The sequence below is a fragment of the Vespula vulgaris genome, chromosome 5 (assembly GCF_905475345.1).
Source record: "Vespula vulgaris chromosome 5, iyVesVulg1.1, whole genome shotgun sequence".
Taxonomy (NCBI): domain Eukaryota; kingdom Metazoa; phylum Arthropoda; class Insecta; order Hymenoptera; family Vespidae; genus Vespula; species Vespula vulgaris.
Window position 1 is genome coordinate 1,762,410 of NC_066590.1, and position 23,827 is coordinate 1,786,236.

General features: G+C 35.7%; 1 long non-coding RNA gene across 1 annotated transcript in view; it reads left to right on the forward strand.

Annotated features, from left to right (window-relative positions):
* LOC127064046 (uncharacterized) overlaps positions 1-23,827 on the forward strand; it is a 96,754-nt gene that overhangs the window by 11,604 nt on the left and 61,323 nt on the right. The window contains exon 2 of the long non-coding RNA XR_007781576.1: positions 22,508-22,631. This is a non-coding gene — a long non-coding RNA (uncharacterized LOC127064046). The remainder of the gene's footprint in view (positions 1-22,507; positions 22,632-23,827) is intronic.

Consider the following 23,827-nt stretch of genomic DNA (forward strand, 5'->3'; position numbering starts at 1 on the left):
TTATCGTTGTGAACGCTTAGGCCGAAAAATCGATTATCCTACGAAGAGACTCCGAAGAGGCACAGGGACAATAATATTTGCGTTACCAGCCGAGTAATAGCGACATCGGGACTAACCATACTCTTTTCCAAGTCCCTTTAATCGGGATACCTCAAAATCCATGAAAGCTTCTTTCGTCTTATCCTAAAATCACCAAACACCAATCCCATCTATAACGTATATACCGAGATCGATATAATATGTATATATGTATGTATATAAATGCGTACACGCGTAAATACAACCACCGATGTAGGAAAATCTCTATGTACGGTAAAATTTGGAAAACCGATGGAATCGGCGAGTCGGTGAAATCACACGAAAACGCGTAGATATTTTCTCGTTTATTGGACAGATAGAAAAGCTGATGTTGGAGCTCTATGTAATGTAGGAAATATACGAATAAATAAATTTCTAGTTCGGTTGAACGTTTCCGAAGACTAAATATATTCGATCCTTTTTTTTCTATCCCTCTCTTCTCCACAAAATGAAACAAAACGAAAGAAAGAGAAAGAGAAAGAGAGAAAGTTGTATTTCGTCGCCTAACATATTTTTTTAACGCGAAGTTGATGCGTTAGTTATTATTATAATAAAACGAGGAACGAAATATATATATATATATATATATATATATATATATATATATACACACACACACAAATTTCTTTTGTTAGTTCGTAGACGCAAACGTAGCCAAAGCGATACACTTACATTGTTGATCCCTTCTACAATTTTATATATATATATATATATATATATATATATATGCATTATATATTATACTAGCGAATTATAACAAGCGCCCCGAGATTATGCAAATGTTTAATCGCGAAGGAGCCCGCTAATGGGAAGAAATTGCAGTGCTGGCGGCAGATTAAGAATCTCTTCCTCTCGGGTTGCCGGTGGTGGTCCAAGGTCGCGGAGGCTGCGCAACACCGTTGGCATCCCTTAAGAAGTTCTTTCCCTTAAGACGCGTTCGCCGACCCCTTTCGCTCCGCGCCATTGCTGCTTCGCTCGTGCTAGTCGGTGCTGCCGAGATAAGGATTTAATTTTTGACCATCTTTAATCCTAATTCCGAGTTACTTGGGAGCCCAAGTACGCCACCTTAAAACGTCCCTTGCCTCTCTTACTCTTCTTCTTTACTCTCATCTTCCTTCTTCTTCTTCTTCTTATTCTTCTTCTTCGTTTTCGTCTTCTTCTTCGTTTTCTTCTTCTTCTTTTTTGGAGACATGGATGCTGATTAACGATACGGTCCAAAGATTTTTCTCATTATTCATAACGACGATTTTTTGCTGCTTTATAATTACATATACATGTATATCTATATATTTAATTTAATGTGATGTTTTAAAACGATTTTATTTAATAATTATCTTCAACGATTATATTCAACGATTATCTTCAATGATTATATTCAATGATTTTATTCAATCATCATCTTGAATGATTTTTACGATCGATTTAACTTGGATCGATAATTTCATTAATGTATTTTCTTCGATAGATTTTATTCGAAAGAGTTAAATGCAATCGATATAATCTATCGAATGCATAGATCGAAACATCTCTAAGAAGAAGGAAGGGGAGAGATCGTAATTATACATACATACATACATACATACATACACACATATATACATACGTGTGTATATATATATATATATATATATATATATATATATATATATATATATATAGATATCTATAGATACGTCAAACATTCGCACGTCGTCTTAGATAATTGTAGTAGTAATACGGTACGATTACTACGTCGCGTATGACTGGCTCCCGTAGGATGCATCCTATGAGATCGATCCGAGTCAATATAATCGGGTCTAAACTGAGGAAGCTCCTACCTTCTAAGAGGTATTATATACCTCCTTGCTACAGTAATCGCTTTGGAACAAGCTTTGCAGCTATTATCTCGTATACAGTATACCGATACCTACTGTGCGCTATTGTGCACTTGTCTTTTATACTAACACAAGCCTATTATTATTATTGTTATTATTATTATTGTTATTATTATTACTGATTATTATTATATATATATCGTATCAAACATTTTTTCGATCTAATTGCATCGACAGTTCTAATCATATCCCGATACTCTTTTATCATAAATAATATCTTACCATTCACGTCGAGTTCGTAAAATTTGATTTAACCGAATGCTTTTCTTTCTTCATTCCTTTTTTTCTTTTTTTGTTTTTTGGTTCATTAATCATCTCGTGTGGAAGAGTAGAAACGACGCGATTTAGCTTAATTGTAGATTAACAAAAAGGAGAAGAAGATAAATAAGATGAAGATGATGATGAGAAGGAGGGTGAGAAGGTAGAAAAGGAAGGAATGAAAAAAAAAGAAGGAAAGAAAGGAAAAAAGAAATAGAAAAACGTTTGAGAACTCTTCTTGCTTGCTCAGCTCGGTATGAAATTGGTAGGAAGCACTTTGACGCGTCGACGAGCTTCTCTATGGCTCCTAGTGCCCTCGAAACTTTCTCTTACCCCTGAACGCGTTCATTCGTGTGTCGGAGTGCATAAGAGTTAGAGGGAGAGAGAGAGAGAGAGAGAGAGCTACTGAGATAGATAAAGAGAGAGTGAGAAAGAGAGAGAGAGAGGGAGTTCGCGTTTATCTGGAAAATGTGATACAAACCCACAGCTCGAGTTTATCGCTCGAGTAGTATATACACGTGTGTTTGCCCTTGTATGTGTGTGCACGTGCGTAGAAAGCCTCTAGGGAGATCCAGCTTGGTGTATTTAACGGTAGACCAGATTTTCGTAATTGCTTGGTTCGTTTTAATCGCGTTTTACGGCAGGCCAAAGTGAATATTTCGAGAACGGGAATACGAGACTCGGGGATTAGTGGCTCTCTTCGGGATGGTGGAAAAAAAAAGGAGGGATTTAACCCCTCCCACTACTTTCTCTTCTCCTACACTCCATGATTTCTGTCTTTCCGAACGATCGGTTTCATCGTTTATTTCCTCTTCACATCGTTCCCACTTCTCTCTCTCTCTCTCTCTTTGTATATATATATGTGTGTGTGTGTATGTATATATATATATATATATATATATATATATATATATATCTTTTTTCCTTTCTGTTCGTCTCTCCCTCTCTGTAGTATGCGCGCACTTTTTTAATGGCACCTTTTGTCATATCTTTTATGCGTCATCGTTGGCATTCAACACAACTTTTTAACACATTTTCCCGGATGACGAACGTACTACGCGCGCGTATCATAGACTCGAATGGTTTTTCACGAACAGTTGAAAATCATTAAAGCGAGAAAAATAAAACGATACGCCATATCTATCTATCTATACGATACCTCCAATTTCGACCGGTGACGTGTTTTATCGTCTCTTGGAAACTTTTTTATTTATTTATTTATTTATTTATTTATTTATTTATTTATCTATTCGTTTTTTATTCATTTATTTATTTATTTTCTATTTTTTCTTTTTATTCTTTCTCTCTCTCTCTCTCTCCTCGTTTCTCGTTAGTAAATAGTACATGAGTAAAGCTCTTTCCGTAAAGATCGATTTGATGATTTTTTTTTTTTTTTAGATCTTTGGCGCGTACGCTCGAAACGAGCAATTTGTGACATATATCTATGTATTCTTTCAACGCTATACGTACTTCATTCTTTTTATCGACGGCGTACACGCTAATACATATATAAATACATACGTACATACATACATACATACATACATATTACATACATGTCCCTCCTAGTATATACGTACGTAGATATGTACTATGTACTTATATGCATACCTTTTTTTCGATATTCACTTAGCCATCGATAGAAGCGATATCAACGGAAGAGTCGAGGATTAATCACTCGTTATCAGACTGGTACGTTGATCGTTTCCCCTGGCAGATGTTCCCGTTCACGCTTTCAGACGGATCGAAAGCTCTGACCGACGTATATCTAAGGCGATCTCCGTTGTGGTTTGCTTGGTCATTAGCAATTGACGTGGAACGCAAAGGGGTTATTAACGGAAATGCACGCAAATAGAGAGAGAGAGAGAGAGAGAGAGAGAGTAGGTGCATCATAGATACACACACATAGACGTTCGCATAAATCCATGATATGCGCTTATACGTATGTACAATATATATCTACATATATATATATATATATATATATATATATATATATATAAAATTACATAGTTGAATTGGTTTATTCAGCAACAAAGTCATATCTATCGTACAGTATATACATAGATGGTATACGAATGCATTGGAACGTTGAAAATTTTATTGTAAATTATTTTTACCCGCTAAATCCCTTGCTAGTCGAAGATACGTTCACCTATTACGATAGACCTTCTATATTAATTGATATCGATACACGTGCATCTGCCTTCGAATATTTCGATATTAATTATTCAGGATTATATTCACGATAATCGTCAAAGGTATGGCAACCGTTGCAAAAGAGGGATAGATAGAGAAAGAGATAGAGGAAAGAGAAAGAGAGAAACACAGAGAAAGACAGAGAAAGAGTGAATATAGATCTACGCGGATTTCGACTTTGTGAGTTCATCTCTGTAGAACACCATTGGTTGCTTTCCAATGGAACCTCTTTGCAATCTCGAGGGATTGGTTCTGTCATCGACTAATATTATCGATACGGTTCCCCAGAAATTAATTGGGTTTGATCGAAACCTCCAAAGCGTCAATGGTAGATAGATAGATACTACCTTTCTCTCTCTCTCTCTCTCTCTTTCTGTTTCTCTCTTTTCTTCTCTTGCCCTATCCCCTCTTTCCCTTCGTCTCATTCTTTCAACATTCTTCAATCTATTCATGGAATGAACTTTTCTTTACAGGACGTTCAAAATTCGTGTGTCTCTTTGCGTACGTATTTATACCTATGTATATATAATATGCTTTTATCTACCTACTGTGTGTTCAAGTCACTCGCGTATTAGTTATCTGTTTTCCCATTTTTACGATAACTGTATACGTGTATACATACACACACACACATATATATGTACTTACGCGTTTTACCTATACAAACGTAATGGCAATCGTGGATTTAACTACGGCCAGTATTATTGATCGCCATTTGACCCATCGCCTATCGCGTGCTTTTAATAAGAGAGACGCGTATCGTGTGTGCTGTTACGCATTACGTAACATTTATTTTATGTGTCTGCGTACGTGTGGCCGGTGCGTAAGTGCGAGTGTGGGCACGAGAGTGCGGGTGCGGATTGTGAGGGTGTACGTCTATATGGGCTTAACGTATGTGCGAGCGAGTTGGCTTTAAAACCATAGAAGAGAGGAATACTGCGCGTTACATCGCAGCTGCTTTATACATGATGTCGTTCGTTCGTTCATTTGTTCGTTCATTCGTTAGTTTTGTTAAGGGAAAGTAATGTCCACGGTAGGGGATTTGAAAAAGCGTGAAAAAAGTAACGTTATACATTTATGCATGTATATGTGCATGTATGTGTGTGTTATGTACATGTTACGTCATACACGTAGACAGAAAAATAGTATTGTATATAGATACGTACATATGTATATATATTTTTGTTTCGCCTAATCGAACGATTTGTCTCGTCGTAAATTAATCGTCGCTTGTTGTTGATCACTCGAATCGATTTTAAAAATTGGATATTTTCACTTTCGTTACGAGGTTTCTCGTTCGTAAAATTCGAAAATTGTATCGATGTTAATTTACTTTCTCTATCTCTATCTCCGTCTATCTTTATCTTTCTCTCTGTATGTGCGTATTTTTCCGTCTACCCTTTTTCACTTTTTTATTATTTTGTTTCTTTTTGTTTTTTATTATTCTTTCATTTTTAAACAAAGAGCAACGAACAGATGATTTAAAAAAATATGTATACATCGTATATACCCATGTTGGATTTCGTGTATTTCTGTTTCGCCTAATCGTGCGATTTTCCTGATTCGCAAATAAATCGTCGCGCGTTGTTGATCACTCTAGTCGATTTGAAAAATCGAATATTTTCACTTTCGTTAGGAGATTTTTCGTAACATTCAAAATTTGCATCGACGTTAATTATTCTCCATTTGTCTCTGTACGTGTGCGTGCGTGCGTGTACGTGTATGTGTGTGTTTTTATTATGTTCTTCTTTTTTTATTTATTTATTTATTTTTTATTTTTAAACGAAGCAACAAACGGACGATTTAAAAAATAACTACACGTGCTTTTACATCGGTATCAGAAAAAGGGAAAGTAACGTAACCAAGAGATACACAGAGATATATATTTCATTGGAGATTTTTCGAGACACGAGGAGGCGTTTGCAAAAGGGATTCAAAGTATATATCCCTTTTTCGTTTCAGTACGGTGGATCGAATCATAAATCGTCTTTCTGCGGATAGTCCGAAAGGACTTTCGACGATAAGAAAAACTCACATCAGCTATGGAGAACCAAAAAGAGAGGGTGTATAGTATAACAGTGTACATATGTACGTACGTACGTATGTATGTATGTATGTATGTATTCGTGAGAAAGAAAAAGAAAAAGAAAGAGAGAGAGAGAACACTGAGGCAATGCCAAAGAAGCATGAAATCCGAAAATCCGTGAAATCCAAGCGATTTCGTTCCTCCATCTTTCTCTCTCTCTCTTTTTTACACATACACGCAAACATACGTATATACACGTACATATAGCAATATATACGTATATACACATACAGTTTTTTTCTTCCTCTTTGTATTCTTTCTCCCCATGTCTTACAGAGTCTGTATTTAACAGACACCAAGCAGCTTCCTGAAACATCTACGCGAAATCTCTGTTAAGCCAGAGACCGAAGCCTAACTTCGTAGTTTTAAATCTTGTAAGATGGAGAGAGAAAGATAAGAAAGATGGAGAGAGAGAGAGAGAGAGAGAAATAATGGGGTGTGAACGTAGAATCTTTAGATTGAAACGTCGAGCTCGTTTAACGAGATCGTTACTCCATTAAGGATAATAATTTTTCTTTTAGCCCGTGTCCTACCGTAATTTTTTAATTACTTATTCTTTTTCTATTTTTTCTCTTGTTTCTTTTTTTTAATCTTTCGTTTTCCCTTCCTCATTTCCCTTTCCTTATTCCTCGTTTCGTTCTTCTTTTTTTATCCTATTTCTTTTTCTTACTTCGTTCTTTTATCTTTTCTTTTTTTCTCTTTTTTTTTTAACCGTCAAACAGAAAAATGTAATTCCAATCTTACATAATCTCGTGGAGCTTACGCGCACGTTAACATTTTCCAAACGATAACGAACTTTAAACGATAATACAATGTCCTAAGAGTTAAGTTATCACGAATTATTGGTTAATTGATTCACGACGAGTACATCCCTTCTCCTCCTATCGTCCCTCCCCCTGTGGATAAGGGGTTAGTAGTAGAATATATCCACAGTATCTCCTGCTTGTCGTAAAAGGCGACTAATAGGGGTTCTATAGTCATAGGATAAAATTGTTTCACCTTGCGATATTGTCGAGATTGAAGATCAAAATGGATCATCGTTGATATATCAATTAAATTCTCAGACAGAAAGAAAGAAGAAAAAATATATATATATATTGTGTCGCGTCATAGAAAGAAAGAAAGGATCAATGATAGGAAAGAGAAAGAAAGAAAGAAGAAAAAAAAAGAAAAGAAAAATAAGAGAGAAAACGAAAAAAAGAAATTGAAAGACAACCTTTCTCTCTCTCTCTCTCTCTCTCTCTCTCTCTCTCTCTTTCTCTCTCTTTCTCTATTTCTCTCTGTGTGATCCTCTTCGAATTTCTTCGCTTGGACTTCCTTTTTCACCCTCTCGAAGATCAACGAAGCAACCCCATCGAGAGAACCTCGAAGAGCTTGGATAGGTTGGTAGTAGTCGTAGGTAGGGTGGAAAGGCCGAAAGCCAAGCAAATCTGTTCCAATTCCCTCTCGGTTCCTTAGCTTAACCTCACGCTTGTTCCTTTACTTATTTCTTTACGCCCTACAACGTTCTCCCTCAGAAGAAAAAAAAAAGGGGAGAACGTACGCTAGCTTCCTTTGCTTTCACCCCTCAAAGCTTTCTCTCTCTTTCTCTCTCTGTCTCTGTCTCTCTTACATTTTCTTAAACCCTTCCTTTCTTTCGTCTTTCCTTCCTTCCTTCTTCCTCGAGACATAGCCGCACAGCTAACGACTTCCATTAACCCTTTCTACCGTTAAATCATTTTTCGTCTTACTCACGATTAATACAAGAGGTTGGTCTCGGTAGGGGATGAAGTAGTTGAACGGGTATGAGTAAAAAAAAAGGAGGAAGAAGAAAAAACTTATTAGAAAACATCGAGACGACATTTCCTTCTTTTATTTTTCTTATTTTTTTTCTCTCTCTCTCTCTCTCTCTCTCTCTCTCTCTCTCTCTCTCTCTCTCTCTCTCTCTCTCTTTCTCTCTTTCTTTTCGATCAACTACTCACTTTGTTTCGTTCCTTTTATATTTATTCTTTGATAAAACTCTTCTCGTCTCGACGAAGTGACAGTCTCCCCGACCTCACTCTTCTACCCTCCCATAAATGAAGTCTTACGAGTTTTTCTCGCTTAAATTCGTTCTGCCGCTTAACTCGAATCTAGACTGAACGATCCGATCCGATCCGATCCGATCCGATCCGATCTGATTCGATTCGATTCGATTAATTTCGTCGAAGAAATTATTCCACGATCGAATTGTACGTAACATTTTAATCGATGCTTTTTAATTATCCTTTCAGTACAATACTATTTTGTTTCTATTTTCTTTTTTTTTTCTTTTTTAATATAAAGCGTTTCATCCGTTCTATCGACGATTGTATTTTATATATATATATATATATGTATATATATATGTATGTACGTATATATAATTTAATGTGGATCGAATACAAATGAATAATATTGTTTATTTCATTCGTTCGAAAGAATTTCTCTCTAATCCCTGTCGCGAAATCTAATTTCATCTACGAACTGAAATAGCGTCGATCTGGATTTTTTTCTGTTCTTTATTTATTTATTTATTTTTTTTCGTTTGATTTATATTTATTTCTCTTCTTCCCTTTTCGTTTCCTTTTGGTTAAAAAGACCAAACTGAATACACTTTTTGCAACGTGACTCCATATTAGTATTAACTACTTTGTGTTGTGCTACTCTCGGTCTGCGAGATATAATAAAAGTTTAGTTTTATACGATCGAAGTTTAAGCGTCTAATATAAAGAAACGCGGGAAGGGATGTAAAGCGAGGGATGTAAAAAATAAACGAGGGAGTATAAGTGAATATTAAAGTGGAAATAATAGACAGAATTTTTTTATTTTTTCCTTTTTTTCTTGATCCTTTTTGTCTTTTTCTCTGTTTTGTCTTTTATTTTCTTTTTTTTTTCTTCATTTCTTCTTTCTCTTTTCCTTTTAACGAAATTTAATAAACTGCATTACGTGACGTCGCACCTGCGTTACGCGTTAAACGTTAATAAATCTTAGTTAATAAATCTTAGTTAAAAACCGCATATATTTTTTTAACGCTTGAATAATCAGATATTCGAAATCTTTTTTCGTTGAATTTCGTGAAAAACATATTTCATTCGTAAAAAAAATTGAAGATATGATTAAGTCGAACGATCGTTCGTTTTAATTTTTGTAGTGATATTCTTATCTCATTTTATCATCGTTCGAGGACGAGATTATTAATAATTATCAAAAATTCGTCGTCGTGAATCTGTATAGCGTATATACGATATCCATTATTAATCCCCTACGAATGTTCGCCAAACTGTCAATTTAACTTGCCGAATCTTCTTTATTTTTGTCGATTTCGAGCAGAAACGTAAATATACATATGCGCACCATCCACACATATATACACGTATACACCGAAGAGGATTATACGATTGTACAGTAACAAAGTAAATTCATTTCATCGTCAAAAATCAACCCGATTTTATCACTAGAAAAAAAAGCATCGGATATTCGTTATTCATCTCATACATACATATATGCATACATATATACATACATATATGTATTCTCGATATCGTTATCGCGAAGGTACGAACGGTGATGGTAGTGGCGAAGATGGTGGGGGTAGAAAGAGTGGTCAAAATAGTCCATTCGCTTAACTCGCGTAGCTTCGATTCGATCGCATAATCGAATCGAACTCCATCATGGATATACCGTGTTACATTGCAAAAGAAAGAGAGAGAGAGAGAAATAGATAGATAGATAGATAGATAGATAGATAGATAGATAGATAGATAGATAGATAGATAGATAGAAACGATGTTAATAAATTTAATAGAAAAGTTTTACTCGAACGACGTTAAATTCGATATATAGCAATCGTTTCGACATAAATAAATAGATACGATCCTTAAACGCTATATTTTAAATAAATTACACACACATATATATAAATTAGTATTATTCCCGATAGTAATTTTTTTCTTCCTTTTCTTTTTTCGAAAATTCTTTAAAAAATAAATTTACATTATTTTATTGTCAAATTGAATTCGTCAAATTAAATCTTACTATTACATTAACGAAATCATCGAGTCTTGTATAATATCGTTCATAAAATCGCTTGTAATCGAGAATCTCGTTATTATTACGTTATTATTATTCGCTTTATGACGTCGATTGTGATAATTAAAAACAACGAGGAAAGTTTATTATTATGATCGTGGCGATTTGAAATACTTGGAAAACAATCGTGCGAGAGGCTTCTCTGGGTACTACTTGGGACCTTGCGTATGTATGTATAGACGTCTAAATTGTCGGCATTGTTCGTAACGTTTGTTGACGTTAACAGCTTAGTTTGGCAGTTTCGATTCGCTCGCCACGGGGATCCCAAGGGTACCTTTTGTCCCCCTCCACTCTCATCTCCACTCCCACCCACTACCACCCTTACCACCTTCGTCATCCCTACCATTTCTCTCCTACTATCGACGATAGTTTCCTATCGTTGTTTGATATAGGTATATATACGAATCTATGCGTATGTATATGTGTATGTGTAAATATATCTGGTACGTATGTATGTATATTTGTATGTATGCGTGAGAAAAGAGAGACAGAGAGAAGTACGTCTCATTACTCATTGTTTACGTTACGCATTTGAAGTCACGCAAAAAGACGATTGACTTTCAAGGTTATCATTTTGATCCTTTTCTACGATTAAACGAATTTTTATTTAGATTGGTAGATTGACAAGGACAAAGCGTAGCTCCGAATACGAATACGATACAAGCATTTTTATTATTCATCTCATTTTTCAATTATATAACACACACACACGTGCGCGCGTATATATGTATATATTTTTTTTGTGTCGTTACAAATGTTATTATTTATCAACTATCTCGATTTATATAGAGATAAATCATTTCTTTGAGAATAGATTCGTTTAAGATATCTTAATATTTATACACGTAATATCATTCGATTCATAAACAAATATATACGTGTATTCCATCTACATACAAGATTTATGCAATATATCATTGCTGTTAGACGTTTGTATAATTGTTTGTCATATAGCTACAGGAAATTTCGATGTACTTAAACAGCTGCGCATTCGGACATCATTGTCATAGATCAACATCGTACTCTCTCTCTCTCTCTCTCTCTCTCTCTCCCTCTTTTTCTCTGTTTATTAAATTCGGAATTAGGTGAGAGAGTAATAGACAGACGCGTGGTGTTTTCATATTCGCAGCTGTCGCGACTACCTACCTATGCGTGTAATTTACTTTTTAATCGTCCTTTCCCTTATGCATAAATTAAACTCATTTTACACGTTTACTACGCATAAATACATCGTGAAATGAAATTTTCTTTCTTTTTCTCTTCTCTTTTTTTTTTGCTTTTCTTTTTGCTTTTCTTTTAAATACGATCTTTCCAAGTAATAATTATAAAGATTTTTATAGTCTCGACGACATAGTTAATTTATAATAGTAATTAAATTTTATATATATATATATATGTGTCTACGTGTGTGTCTGTGTATATGTATAGTTACGTCTGTTCTATACAAACATTCTCGTAACAAACGATTCATCCGAATTTATAATCGCAAGAATTTCCATAGCAATTAGAAAAGATAACACAGTGAGTGTACGCAAAATTATCATATTAAATCGAGACTCTGTATTCCCACGTGTATCTACGATCGTTTTCGTATCCACTGACCGAACAATGTTATGCATCGCGTGTTACCTTCTTCGCAAAATTCACTGCTAATTAACATCTCGTAAATAATACGGTCTCGCGTTTCCACGATAAACGTTATATATAGACGCTCAAATCTGTAAATAGGGCGAATAGTTTGCTTTTACAGCAAACTTTCAGTTAGAGAATACGACGTAAGTATAATTGATTTTCGAGAAGGCAAACTAAGGCAAAAGGGTTTAGATTTTTTTAACAGCGAGATTTTATTTTAAGAGAGAAAGAGTATAAGAAGAAAGTAGAAAAGAAAAGTAAAAACAATTAAAAAAAAGTCAAAGAAAGAAACTCTGGATTCTATTTCTCTATCTCTCTCTCTCTCTCTCTCTCTCTTTTTCTTTTCCGTCGAGCGTTTTTGAGAAAAAAAAAAGAAAAAGAAAAGAAGAGAAAAGAAAAATAAAAGAGAGAAAAAAGGAAATAATAAAAAATAAAATAAAATGAAATAGAGGTCACTGGATTCACCTTTTTCGAAAGTTTTGCTTCGTACCCTCGAGCTTTCCGTGCATATAGACTTTGTACGTGATGATCATCGTCCTGTTCGCTTTTTTTTTTTTTTTAAATTTTCTAGCTAGTACGAACGTACGTACGTACGTTACATACGTACGATTCCAAAAAGATTGTCTACGTATTACGTTAAGGGAGAACGGCAATGAAAAGAGACAGAGACAGAGAGAAAAAGAGAGAGAGAAAAAGCACAGAAATGAAAATGAAAATTACGCTTCTTCGTAACTAGAAGAATTGCCGGGGGTTAAAGGGGAAGAAGCGGGAGCTTGGCAAAAGAAAATCATCTCTCTCTCTCTCTCTCTCTCTCTCTTTTTCTTTTTCTTTTTTGTTCGTCTCACACACTCGAATATTCATCATCCTTTCTTCCTATAATTACACTTTACATTTTACGTCGTCTTATCATTTATTAACGTTCGAGTACAGTTAGTTTTTATGTTTTTCTTCCTTTCCTCTTTTTAACTCTCATTTTCTATTCTTATTGATAGAATAAAAAAAAAAAAGGAGAGGAAGAATATATTTTGGGAAGAAAATATCGAAAAGAAATGAAGTAAGTAGTCGTTACTTTGGTCGCTGGAAATAAATGTGAAAATTCGGTTGGGATAAAGAGAGAAGAAAAGAATGAAGAGTGGAGGAGAAGAGAGAAAAAAGAGAACGAGAAAGTGATAGAAAATATGTGTATGTGTACATATGCGTGTGTCTGTGTGTGTATGTATGCGTGTGTATTTGTGCATGTGAGTGCGTTCTCTGTGTCTGGAGGGAATAATTAGGATGTAGTTTTAATTAAAGACGCAAAACCACGACCGTGAAGCAGTGTCTGTCCAACAGCAGCCAAGTTTCTAACTCGCTATGCGGATTTAACTTATAAGAAACTCACCCTTTCCTTCGTTCCTCTCTCTCTCTCTCTCTCTCTCTCTCTCTCTCTCCCCTCCTCCTCCTCCTCCTCTTTCTCTTTCTCTCGATATTTTTCTCATCGTTCTTCTTATACGTCAACAAAGAACCTCTTTCATCTCGGCGTTGGTGGTCCATTCTCTTTCGTATCTCCTCGTCCTTTACGTTCTGAACCATGTCAGCCAGGCATAGAATAAAGTTCCCGCTTCGTTGTTTTCCCGCGGTTTTTCGAATTATTTTCCAGGAAAGTTTTTGATTTGCCCCGAGCGAGAACATTTCCCTTCCCGTATTTTACCCACTTACAGCAACCTCACGAAAAGTGAGGGAAGAAAATGGGAAAGGGATAAAAAACGAATGAAAAACGAAATCTTCGCAATCGTGTTTATAACTTTGATGGTCTATGAATGTTTTAATTGCTTAAGGCTTTCTTAATGAATAAATTGATTGGAAAGAGTTACGAAATGTTTTTCGATTCGATTTTTAATTTTAATCTTTTATATTAATTCATAGTTATGAATATAGACGAACACGTACGTACCACGTTTATGGTTATATTATACGAAAGGTTAATATATCAAGTGGATCAATTAGTTTCTTCCCTTTCTCTCTCCTCTCTCTCTCTCTCTCTCTCTCTCTCTCTTTCTCTCTATCCATCTGTCTCTTTCTCTCTCTATCTATCTATCTATCTAACTATCTATCTATCTCTTTCACTCCTTCCACTTTCGCACTTTCCTCGTGATATTGACGTGACGTCTCAGCAGGATGCCAGCTCTTATCGGGAAAGGGATTAAATCGATAGTGGTTGGTGCAAAAGCGCGCATACATCGTCGGGATAACGGGAAACTCGAAACTGCCTCCTCCACCTTTCGGATTCATACCCTCTCCCCCTCTACCCGTACTACCCCTTGAACGGCCTCGTTCTTTCGCGCAGTAAACCGCGTCGCTGCATTTAATTCGCTCAAGCTTGAAAACCTATGGCGTCCTTTCCTTCTTTCCTTTCATCTGTCTGTCTCTTTCTCTCTGTCTCTTTCTCTCTCTTTCTCTTCCTTTCTTTCTTCTTCTAGCTGTCTCTCCTTACTATCCTTTTCCTCTTCTACCATTTTACTCTTTCTTTAATGGCCACTTTTCACGACACTTCTCTCGTATACTCCAGCGCAAGATGCGTTACTATTACTACTACTATTACTACTACTACTGCTACTACTACTACTACTACTACTACTACTTATACTAGTAACATACAAAGAGATCTTATTCTCCATGAGTCTCGTTCAGAGTCTCATTTTATACAGAGTGTCTTATTTTTAATCCATCCTATATCGTTCACTCACCTCAAATCTTAACAAATCCTTTTTGGATATCGTGCAAAATGACGATATTGTAATATTGTCATTTTTTTCTTTCCTTTGCTTCTTTATTATCTCTGGAATTTCTTTTCCTATTCTTCTTCTCTTCAATACATCAATGATGTAATTAGATCGTTCTACGTTGCACGGAATCGATTAGAGATCGAGAGAAAATTTTGAAAAGTTTACGATCTATCGACGATATTTTCTTGTTTGAATTTTTCATAAAAACTCTTTTTCTTTTTTTTTGTAAAGATACAAAAGCAAATATATATTTTTTTTTCTTGTTTAGAAATCGGATAGATTTGTAGAATGTATTATTTAATTAATAATAAACGAAGAAAATAATGTTACCTTTCGCAGGTTGATACAACCTTAGATATCGGTTGATCTCGTGCGAGATAGTGAAATAACGGGAATGGTCGTAATATAAGAAGGGAGCGTAGGTGGATGAGAGTTAAAGCCGGTCTTCCTTAACCGTGGCACTAAAGGCACGAGCTCTTCGTCTAACGTAACGCGGCTTTGCGGCCTCTTTAACGCCGGCATTGCGTTGCGCTTAACGTTTACGGTGGCGCGAGCCAGACGCTCCTGGCTCTTTTATATTTTATAATGCTTCGTCTCGTTTCTCTCTGTGTATTATATACATAGTATATGTATATAGTATGTCCATGTATATGTGCAAGTGCAGATGCCTGTGTATGTACATACATACATACATACATACATACATACATACATACATACATACATACATACATACATACATACATACATACATATATATATATATATATATATATATATATATATATATAACTGTACATATATACGTCTCTTCGGTAAGTTAAAAGAGAAGCAACGAAAAGAACGAATCGTCCGAAGTTTTTTATTCGAGTTAAACCTAGCTCAGTACCATTTTCATGGGCGATCGTTCTCTTTCGATAATAATTCCGAATGAATATATCGTAGGTCCTGGCAGTGATTTCGAGAGCGAGCAGCGATTGAATAACGACGTCGTTTGCCTCGCATTATTTTTCCCCCTTTTTCTTCGTTCCTTTTTTCTTCTTTCTTTTTTTCTGCTTTCTTTCTTTCTTTCTTTCTTTCTTTCTTTCCCCTAACCTCCCCCACCCACGTACACAGCATCCGAACCAAAAACGTTCCACCCCTTATAAAGGTACTCGACGACAACGACAAAGTTCGGCTCGAGTTATTTCGAACTTTCTATTTAATTCGATTTTATTTTTATCTTTATTTTTATTTTTATTTTTATTTTTATTATTATTTCAAGAATATAGAAGAAACGAACGATTCGCGTAGTCGCGGATCCTACGGTTAGGTAAATCAATACGATTTTGCGTTCGAACGAGTCGATCATCGATAAAGATAAGAATAATCTTTTGTAATGAGAAAGAAAGATTTTCATTAAAAATAAGAGCAACTAGAAATAAAAGACGAAGAAGAAGAAGAAGAAAGAGATAAGATTTCAAAGAAGAATTTTGCGAATAAATTCAAATAAACGAACGACATATCATTGTCCCTTGGAATCTTTTATTTGAACTCGAATAATCGTTATTATCGACATTTAACGACGTTCAACGCGGTCATTGTTTCACTCTTGGATCATTCTCCTCATAGAATCGATAGATCGAATTACTATCTTCTCTGGTTGGAAGGGCTTGTTGTTCGGTTCGAATTATCATCCTAACCATTTGAAATTACCGTTTCGCAATATACCTGTCCGACACAAAGGAGATTTAATTAATGGAGTAACCCTGAAAATGGCCGTCGTCCGCCTATCACACTCTCACTATCTCTCTCTCTCTCCCTCTCTTTCTCTCTCTCTCTCTCTCTCTCTCTCTCTCTCTCTCGATATCTCTCTATTTCTCTTTCTCTTCTCTTCTCTTCTCTTCTCTTCTCTTCCTCACGGTTTGCAATTTCAATTTCTCTTTGGAATGTCCCTGGTCGAGTGAAAAGGTGCCGCCATCATCGTCGTCTTCGCCATCGAAGGACTACGTGGCTCCTATTAAATGCATTTTCCAAATTCCAAAACTCCTGGCGCTAGGACTCGTAAATCATGCTTTGAAACTTCGGTCAACTTCTTCTTCTTCTTCTTCTTCTTCTTTCTCTTCCTCTTCCTCTTTTTATTCTCCTTCTTTGTTGTTTTCTACATGAGAGTATATAGGGATAAAGATTTGTAATACTTTAATTTTTAAGAATGTTAATGAGAGTATTTATTTATAATATCTTCTCATTCGTTTCTTCTTTGTAATATTCCGTCCTTTTTCTTTTTTTTCTGTTTTTTACTTTTTTTTTTTCATCGTATCAAAAGTAAATTCGTAAGAAAGATTCGTTTAAAATTCCTTTGAAAAGCGATGATACATTATGTACTTAGTTATTACACTTAGAAACATAGGAACATCACCGTTGATGTTATAAAGCGTGATTAATATTTATGAAGTTATGTATGTCTCTAATAATATAGAACAGAATTATCTAGGTATATTAATGAAGACAAGAAGAATATTCTTTAACATACACACACGCGTACACATATATTACGTTGTACGACGTTTCAACAATTTTCGTATCAGCAAAACTTCTCGTGTCGTATATAATATTTCCTTTTTTTCTTCTTGTTTTTTTACTTATCTATGTATTTATTTTTCCTTTTCATTCCGTTGTCTCTTTTTTTTTATATTTTGTCACAAAGCGATATCGATCATCACTGGAAATGCGAACAAGATAGATCTTCTCTCCGATATCCCACATTTTTGTAACGCTCTGTTACAGGCACAATCCATCGCACGCAACTGAAACACGATGGGGGTCCATCGTACGATTAGAAATTCTATCCGCGAAATCATCCCCGAGCATGGTAGCTCGTTTAGGATGTAACTAGTATACCATATCGCATAGAGTGTAGACAAACACGACTGATATTTATCCTTATCGAGTAAATGAATCGTATGTACGCTTGCTTATTCTCGTTTCATGAAATCTAATATTGTTAACCGAGTTTAGTTAGTTTATCTCGTTCTACTTTAGAGTTAGTGTATTAAATTTATATTTCATATTTCAATCTAGTAATAATATATCCTTGATCGATTCTCGTATCAAATGTTATCGTAGTATACGTTATATATTTTAGTATTAATTTTGACAAATATTATATCGTACATGTAGAAAGTTACGGATAAATCAAGATTGTTCTAATCTTTGCGAAAAAAATAAATTTTCTTTTGAGAATAAATAATATATGAGATATAATAAAATATAGATACGTTTAGATCGTTCTAATCTCGTATTTAAAAGAAAATATTTTCTCTTTAGGAAATATAATAAAAGAAAATGAAAGAAAATAAAAGAAAATGAAATAACGCGATAATCAAGTAACGGGTATAACCACCCTTAAAGTTGAATAATATTCAGACGGTTGTAGTCACGTTGGTAGAGATCCTTTCATGGGGAATTACGACACCATGATTTTCGAGCAACGAACTGAGGATGCAAGCACGACTGTGTCTGTTTACAAGCGCAGGCACGGCAGGCGGTGGATAGGCAAATTCGACATAAATTTTGGCAAACGGAAACAAATAGTTTGTTCGTTGTCGAGAAATGTCGCTCGCCTGAAGCGAGTATTAGAGTAGGTACGGAAGGGAGTTGATTAGGGTTGGAAGGTTGGAACGGTTGTCCTCTATCGTTGCATACATATATCGCGTTGCATTTGGACGATTCACTATACAAACGGTACTATGTTCTAGCATGTGTTACTCCTCGTGTCGATTTCTATCATTTAGTTTCACGAATTATATTACATCCAACGTGTATTTAGTGTGAATAATATTTAAATCGATTAGTTTCTTTTATCTCCGGACATTTATCTCTCTCGTTCGATCAAATCGAATCGATCAAATTCGCACATTCTTAAAATATTAATTTCTTTGTTCGTTCCTTCTCCTTTCGTTATTTGTAATTTTCCAAAGCAGAAAACGCGTTCGATATCTCAAGAGCATCGAGTTTTATATCGAAAGGAAATATCTTTCTATTTGGAGATCTATTTCTACAAGATAGATAGAGAAAAAGAAAGAGAGATAATTAGATCGATCTTCTCTTCTCGTTTTCTTCTCTTTTCTCTTACGCTTCTCGGTATAATTGCAATTTAACGAAGTTCGCTAGAGAAAGATAACTTCTAAGGAACAATTGTAACGACCCTTTGGAAATGTTAAGAAAATCGATAATTCAAAGGGCGCCTAAAAAGTCGGCTAGCTACCGTTCCACACCGTACACCGTCAGTTCGTACAAAAGGGTCGGAAGAAAAAAGGGGAGCGCGGCGGAGTCTGTGGGAAGAGGGTGACGGAAGGAGGAGGAGGAAGAGGAAGAGGAGGGACAGAGGGGATGGTATAGACGATAATTAAAGCTGTCATAGAGTCGAGAGAAAATTGACGGTAGTGGTATAGTAGTTATATCTTACAAAGCTCTGTGTGTCTAAGCTTTTCGACAAAATTCAACGAGCATCCTTTTTCCTTTTCTAACGATTATCTATATCTACGTAAATTTTTCATCCTTTTTTTTTTTTCTTCGAGCAGGAAATGAAAAGAAAAGAAAAAAGGAGTAGAAAGAGAAAGAGAGAAAAAGAGATGGAGAAAGAAGAATAAATCGAAATAATCGATCGTTCATTATTTTTTTCTTCTTTTATTTTTTTCGAGTAGATAAAGGACCGAATTAAATTTTGAAAGAGATAAAGAGAGTGCTAGAAAGAGACAAGAGTCCGTATATAAACGTATACGTTACGGGTTAAAACGCTTAAGTCTACCACCTTTTGTTACGTACAAATGAAGCGCATTGGACGTTGCAAATAATAAAAATACTATCTTTCGCTTTTGTACTACGCGATATGATACCTACATTTTTTTCTTCTTTTTTTTTCTTTCCTTCTTTCCTTTTTTTTTGTTTCCTTTTTTTCCCATTCCCTTTTCCTCTTCCATTGTTTCTCGTCTCTTTAAATATGAAGTGCATGGAGGGCCACTGGAATTCTCTCTCTTTCTATCGGTTTCCGCAGGCGCCCTATATAAACTGAATCGATTCTCTACGCTACCAGTACACACGCACACACAAACACACACTCTCGCACACATATGTATACATGAAGGAATAACCGTCCATTCCATAACGCGATATGAAGTCTGGTAAATAAATCAAATCAACTTTCATGTAAACACGCTCGTCTCGATCGTACCAACGTGTTCTCTCTCATTCTCTCTCTCTCTCTCTTTCTTTTCTCTTTTTTTACGAACAAAACTTTCGTCATAAGCGTATTCGATATCTCTCTTACTCACTTTGCAATACGGGTATTTCCTTTATTTTATATTCCTCTTTTTCTTCGATAGAAATCCTATCGTAGGAACGCCCGCGTCCGTCGTTGTCCAGAAAGAAAAGAACTCGAGAAACCGATGCGCTAAAGTGAATCTCTGTGTATGCCTGTATACGTGTGTATATGTGAGAAAGAGAGAGAGAGAGAACATATTCGAACGCATACGTTTCGATACGATAAATAAAGCTATGAGGGAGATTTCCTTCGATCTTGAAAAATCAGAATGAAATAAAAAAGTGTATGTAGTATAGGAGTCATATATCTACTACAAATATATATATATATATATATACACACGCACATCGTCTCGCTCTTATATACATATATATATATATATATAGTACGTATAGAGAAAAAAGGGAAATAAAATGGGGGACGGGCGAAACGGTAACAAAGTTGTCCATAGTACGCGATTTGAAGTTTTGAATATGGCGCCGATGAACGGTATCGAATTATTATCGACACGTCGATCTGCGTCCTTTGATTTTTATTTTTATATATTGTACGTATCTATGTATAAAACCGTGTGTCTCCTCAGTCCAACGACTCAGTATCTCGTCGAACGTCGAACTACCAGGAACCTAGTTTAGAATTTGACACGGTATTTGTTTAGAATTTCACACAAATTTAGATTAGAAAACTTTTCTTACCCTCCTTTCCTTAATATTATTACTAGAGTTACATCGATGTTCTATACAATTTGATTTGTCATTATTTTCTTATTATCAGTACTCAAAAATACATCGTTATGTAATATACAGATGGAAAGAGAGAGAGAGCGAGAGATAGAGAGAATCTCGATAATAACGGATATAATATATTATGTAATATCCGTGAGTGGAAATTTAATTAGAGAACTATTATAGAAGGGTACTATAATAGTATAGTCGTATTGTGTAATTAATTATCTTGTGATGGACGTATCATCGGTTCGCCTGAATGAAAATAGAGAAGCTACGAGCTTTTCGACGGAAGTGGTCGCGAGAGTGCCTTTATTTTCAATTTTCATAATAGCCGTATCGACCGACGACGATGGCAACGACGATGGTGGTGGTGGCGATGGTGGTGGTGGTGGTGGTGGTGGTGGTGGTGGTGGTAGTGATGATGATGGTGGTGGTGGTGGTGGTGGTGGTGGTGGCGGCATGGGACCGCCTTGAACGAAACGCGTACGTTGAAGTTAGGGGATGAAGCCCCGGGGAAGATGAAGTGGATCGGTAGAAAGGGTAGAAAGAGTAAGAGCGATATAATCGGAAGAAAGAGAGAGAGAGAAAGAGTGAGTGAGTGAGTGAGCGAGTGAGTGAGTGGGAGGGAGGGAGGGATAGAGGGATAGAGAATCGCCGGAGGATAGATATCAATCATATAGGTGGTTCGAAGCTGTCGAGTCTTCGTCGCGCGTTGCTTGTGCTGATAAAGACTTCAAAATCCAGCTGAATAATACACACAATGTATTATCCTCTTTCGGTTCAATTACGAAACAGGAAAACGAAATCTATCTTCTTTCGTGATCGTTAATGAGCCATACAACGATCAAATTATTTATTTTATCTGGATGTATTTATTAACGGACTTGTATGATAGGTACGAATGATCGATTATATTTTTTTAGATCGAATATCTCATTGAATTATTTCTGTAATCGTATATTTATTTATTTATTTTCTATGATGAAGTTTCAAACCAACGAAGTATAGCGAACTTCGTTGGAGCATGAAAAAGATCGTTCAGTTGATAAAAAGAAATAGAAATCGCGACGGTTTCTTTTAGTTTACGATTAAAGAACATCGCGGAGGAAACATCTTTTTCTCTCTTCTTTGGGAGGGATATTACAAAAAAAAAGGAAGAAAAAACAGAGAAGAAATAGAGAAGTCTAACAGAAAGAAAGAAAGAAGCGAATGGAAAAAACAATAACTTTTTCATTCACCGCAGAGATATTACTAGATGTATAAAAGGTACGGTCGCACTATAAAAACCGATACGATGTCGCCGTCGTCATCGTCGTCGTCGTCGTCGTCGTCGTCGTTGGTACTCTCCTGCGGACGAGAGCTCTTATTCTCTTCTTAAATCTCCCACGAGTATATTATTGTAGAAATATATAGTACGTACGTACTACGTAGTTACATACATAACTACATATGTACCAACGTATTCTAAGATTCTCTTTTCTTCGCTCGTTTTGCAGAAAATCGTCGTCGGCCATGAGTTCCTAGGCGGTCGTAATCGACGATAGAACGAAGAGAAGATCGAGAAGGAAGAAGAAAAAGAAGAAAAAATAGAGGGAGAAAGGAAGAAAAAGAGAAGAAAGAGTGAGTGCCATTTTCGAATTACGTTCTTTTACGCTTTCTTACAGAGTTTATATAAGACTAACGCGGAAAGAAAGAAAAAGAAAAAGAAAGAAAGAGAGAGAGAGTAAAGAAAAATTTAAATATATATTTAATCGAAAACTCGACGATAATTCGATCGACTATTTCGTTTAATAAATTATATCCAAATATTTTCATATTAATTTGCAAATTGGATATATAGAATATATCACGTTCTCCTTTGGATCTGATCTTATTTAAAGAATAAATACGTTCATTCGGTATTTCATATCTTTAACATCCACGTCCACATCCACAACCCCCTCTTTACCCGCCTCTTCCCCACCACTCCCATGGTCTATCGGTTCACGAACGATACGGTCTAGCCTAGATTCGTATTCGTCCCTACGGTATAATTTCCGTGCAAGAGGTGCGGATATTGGTATACAGGGTGTGCCGGATCAAACTAGTAGAGAGTAAGTACGCGGTTGAACAAAACGCGAAACTACCCTTTCTCTTCTCTTGGCATTTACGGTCTTCCGTTTTGTTGTGTATAAAGTGTATTATAACGTTAGTGTAATTAATTAATTCCATAGAGAGTAATATATCTTTTCCATAGTGTTATTAACGTTTATCATTTTAATCGTCAACGAAATATATATATATATATATACCAATTAACATCTGATCTAATTAAATATATTCTTATATAAAACAAACACAAAATAAATGAACTGGTCAATCGTATAAAAAAAATACTTTACGTGATATCCTCATAAAAAATTTCGTCATCCACACGTCACACGTACACGCACACACACACACACGAAGGTAGGTACACGCAGAGAGAATTAAGACAGTTAAATACTTAAGATCGCGTGAATTTTCGACTCACCCTATAGATGACGTCCCTTAAGGTTAAACGCGCAATATCCAAGCCAGCTTGTCCGCCATCAACGTCTTCCTACGATTTATCGCGACGTTACACGCGAACCTTCCGCTGCCGCCTTTCCGCCGGAAAACTTTTTCAATTCGTGCCAGTTTCGCTTATTAGCAGGCGCGAATTTGTCCGGCTATTAATCCTCTTTCTTTTCATGCGCACTTTTCCTCTTCCTCCTTCTCCTTTTTTTCCTTTCTGTTTTTTTCTCTTTCTTTGTTCCTTCCTTCCTTCTTCTTTTTAACCTCCACTACCATCCGCA